Genomic DNA, 4,621 nt, shown 5'->3' on the forward strand with positions numbered 1-4,621 from the left:
AGTTAAACACACCTTAAATATCCTTTACATAGCTTAGAAATAGGCTTTGAGGGGTTCGGTGTGCTAAAATAAACTTTATGCTCATTCAAGGACTAAAAGCGTCAAAAAGTGCACAAGTTTGCATTTTCACGCATATCTTACGTTCTGAATATATCCGGACTTCCAAAAATTTATGTAATCATTAAAGTATTATATTTTAGTGATTGGCATGATAAAATTCCATTCGTCGCTTGCTTAATTTGGATCGTTTTCGCGTCCGTTACGACTTCCGTCGTAATTAACCGAACAACGCGATCGTACGACCTAACGAACCGACATCCGAGATGTTTTTGAGCATGTTTTGAGTTCCCAATACTTTAACTTCATTTTAGAGCCTTGAAATGAGGTTAACGGGGCTTAAACGTGTCAAAAATGGGCCGAAATGCATGTTTTGCAAGTGCAGGGACCTGTTTTGACATTTCTGCCAAACTTTCCTCAGGCGGGGCGCGTAAGACTTCTTTGAGTCTTACGCGGGGCGCGTGAGAGTGCCAGCGACCAGAAAATTCATTTTTAGCAATCTGTTGCTAATTCAGGGGCTGTTTATGCAATTTTCTTGTGTGAGCAAGTTTAAGTGATCCCCAAGGCTTCTAATCAGCTTCTAACACTTGTAGGGCTATGATCTAATGCTTGTTGGCCACACAAACACATGGGTTAATCTTGTTAATCCACAACAAGTATAAATAGCCCAACATATTCACTCATTCCTTTCTCATTTCATCACTTCTCTTCTCTACATCTGACTTGGGAGCTCTCTCAAGCATAAGCATTTGGGACTTTGTCTTCTTTGTAGAAAAGATAGCAAGGACCTTAAGTGAGCCTTCTTTCATTCTTTTATTGCTTTCTAGTTTAAAAAGTCAAACAGTGTTTGACTTTCAGTTTGACCAGCCTTTGGTCAATGCAAAGTTCGGTTGAACTTTGCAACGTGATTGTAATCACGTTGGTTATAATCCTTAGTGATTACACCCGCTGATTACCACGTTTGCTAGGTGTAGTGTCGACTTAAAGTTTCGGTCAAAGTGCGTTTTAGCACGAATTTTGCAACGGAACTACTTTAGTGTATTAAAACACCTTGTTTTGATACCAAATCAGTAGGTTAAACATGTTTTGACATGTTTAACTCGACACTATTAGTTTAGTGCTTGCTTAGGGTGGTAAGGTAAGCGGTCTAAACAACCGCTTAGCCTTTCGAACCCGACCCGTTTGGTCGATCTTTAGGATCCGACCAAGCTTAGTTAGTGATCATAGTTGCATAGGGAAGAACCCCTGAGGTTATACCTTATGATCACATAGGATTGGTTAGTCATTTGCTAGTTAGCTTGTATGCCCATAGGAAATGACCAAAATGCCCTTTTGAAGCTAAAATCCGTATTTTGCCTATGTGAACATATTTTTGACATATAATCTGATTTAGTAACATGTTTAGGGATAATTGGGCATGTAAGACTTGGCATAGCACATAGTTAACCATCCGAACATAGTTTTACGCTAACGACGCCTTATAGTAGCTTATGTTACCATAATGTGTCGAAACAGGTCAAAAGCACTTAGGTAGACTTTCCAATCAGAATGTAAGGTCTATTAAATCATACCATATGATTTTAATTACTTGTTTGATTTATAGAACCTCATTCTATCCTATCTCCCGATTTAGGTCCGGTTATTTACATAGTTACCTATATAGGGTGCCGTTTGATTCCCTGATCACTCTAGCTTTGCTTGGTTGTTGTTCAAGACTTCTAAGCACCCTCAGGTGAGTACATAGTGCCCTCTTTTACTGTTTTCAAACTGTTTTAGGGTGGAACACATGTGCCTACTTGATACTTTCATGTTTCCCATGTTTTTATATCATATACTTACTATGTTCAGTAGTACACTATTAGTACATGATTTCATTATGTTTTGCTATGTATGTTCACTTAACATGCTAGCATATTGATTTCCGTATATTACATTTTGTCGCATATGCTCATCCAGCATATGGACACATAGTTTTACATTTTGAACCGTTGTAACCGTTTAATCCTGTGAACCGTTGTAACCATTTGATCCTGTGAACCGTTTGTGATCACTTGACTATGTGAACCGTTTATAACCGTTTGATTATGTGAACCGTTTGTGATTACTTAACTATGTGAACCGTTTGTAACCGTTGATTGACATGAACCGTTTGAAATCTGTTTGAACCGTTGGGTTAGGGAAGTGATTAGGTAACGGGGTGGGTGTAATGTGTTAATGTCACACCCCAACCAATGGCAGAAACATCGGGATGAGACGAAGTGTGAAGATTGCTAGAGACATCATAACGCTATTTGTGACAATATTTTAATAATCCCAATTTCATTTCATAACTTCAAATAGTCAACATTACATAAACTCAAATGAAAACAAGTTCCAAAAGTAATACATAACAACATAAGCAAAATTTGATACAACATATTAACCTAAACGTCCATATGTGTATCTAGGCATCAACGCTACTTCTTTTTATAGCATCGTCATCATCAACCTGTAACATGTTTAAAAATACAATTCAATGCAAAAGCAAAGGCGAGTATACAAGTTTGATACATACATAGCAAAAGATAAGTTTTAAACAATTCCTCATGGCAAGCATGTGATTCAAGATAAACATCTAAACATGGTATGTGTCTAACATATCAAACCAAGGAAACGCAATATGCTCATGACATAACCGATGATAAAGGGCGGATCGTTAATCCTATAGCGCTACATATGTCACGGTTTGGCTCGTACGAAGTTAACGATAAGTTCAACACATAAGATTCACCCAAGTTTAAAGTATCAAGCCATCACGTATACAAGCATGTTATAGGAATGTTCATGTGTTTAAGCAAAATGTTCATGTGTAAGTTTTTGATAAGTAAAACATGTTACACCCCAAAAGTGGTAAAAGTAAAAAGGGGGAAATACGAGTATACTCACATAATTGCGTATAAGGATTCCTTGTAAATAAGCGCACGAGTAATGGATTGGGAAAAGGATTCCGAGAGAACACAAGAGATTACCCTAAATGTTAAAATGTCATATAAACAACTAGTTAATATTTATAAGTTAATTAAAATCCCTAATAATTAAGGTTTACAAATTTAATTAAATATTATAATTTAGCTCCGTAATATAATGTCACCAAAAAAATAAATTATTAAGCATTTATTTTATTAATACATTTACAGGTTTGATTATAAAAATAATTAAAGAAAGAGAATTTATAATTATCTATTTCATTAATGGATTTGAAGTGTTATAATAAAAGAAAACTATTGATTGTAAAGGAATTGAAAGATGTTGACTTAATATTAAATGAAAAATACACTTGATAAAAGGAAGTATGCAACTGTTAGGAAAGTAAATGAAAATTAATATACACTACAATTTCACATTGGTTAGCAAAGAGTAAAAGTATGTGACCATGAAGAAAATGTTAGGTGTGGCCTATTTAACATATACAGCCGTAAATGTATTATTAAATTATTTTTCATTTTTTAAGTAGTATATTGATGTATGTCTTTTTTGTATTTTTTTTGTAGTTGCAATAATAACTCTATTTGTAATTCTTTGGTTCGAGTAATAAGGAGACAATTATGTGAAACACATCACGGAGATGAGAAAAATGAATTGACTGGAGAAATAATAACAGTTTTAAACTAAACAATTAGTATAATACTTATAATTTCCGATTACAAACTGTTACGTTTTATCCAAAGCATTCCAATTTGTTAGGACTATTACTACTTTTGAACAAGTAAAAACTTCATAAAAAAAAATGAACAAGTAACCATGAGAAAAAGGAAAGTATACCGAAACAGTGAACGAAGGGACGCGAAACCGAGCTACAACCTGACCGGAACCGAACCGTGTGAACCGAACAAACCGAAACTCGAACCAAAACTGACCCGCTTAACCCAAGATTCGAATCTGGTAATCACCACCATCGCCATCTTCAACGTAACAGCAAACAAGGGTTTAGTCGAATAACACCATCACCGCCGCAACTGCGTTTATCGTTTGTCGTTGCCGGCGTTCATTGCCGTTGGAGCCGGAAAACCGCCGCCGCCGCCGCCAGGAGTGGTGTCGGCCGCTGCTGAAGAGAGAGGTGAGTGAGGGGCGGGGGTGTTTGTGCGTGGTCGGAGAAGAAGGGGATGGTGTGCGTGTGGTTGGAAGTCGGTTGTGAACTATGGGGTAGGATTGTAAGGACGTTGATGATGATAGGGTTCTTATTTAGGGGAAGTTGATGATGTTTCAAAGAATTTTTAGACATAAAATTTGTCTGTGGGTGTTTGTAGGTATAAACAAGAGAAGAAGAGTTGTGAGGGTTTGGTGTGTTGTCTGCACGTATGAGAGAGATGTAGGGTTTGTTGCATTTCAATTTTTTTAGGAAAGACCAATATAACCCCTTAACTTTGAAAGGTTTAATGAATTAGTTGCATTAACTTGGTTTAAGATGCAACATAGCTGACCAAACTAACTAAGTTAACTTGTATTTTCTAACTTTAAATTTCTAACGAGACTAACAAGATTATTATAAAAATAAACTTTTAAATGGTAAAATTATTTAATTTAA

General features: G+C 36.0%; 1 long non-coding RNA gene across 1 annotated transcript; it reads right to left on the minus strand.

The window, feature by feature from the left end:
• Window positions 1-2,497: 2,497 nt before the first annotated feature.
• LOC110918260 lies at window positions 2,498-4,359 on the minus strand. The gene is made up of 3 exons (XR_002581183.2): window positions 3,859-4,359; window positions 2,983-3,066; window positions 2,498-2,545 (listed from the first exon to the last, which is right to left on the minus strand). It is a non-coding gene; the product is annotated as an uncharacterized LOC110918260 (long non-coding RNA).
• Between the last annotated feature and the right edge of the window lie 262 nt (window positions 4,360-4,621).

The sequence above is a fragment of the Helianthus annuus genome, chromosome 4 (genome assembly GCF_002127325.2).
Source record: "Helianthus annuus cultivar XRQ/B chromosome 4, HanXRQr2.0-SUNRISE, whole genome shotgun sequence".
NCBI lineage: Eukaryota > Viridiplantae > Streptophyta > Magnoliopsida > Asterales > Asteraceae > Helianthus > Helianthus annuus.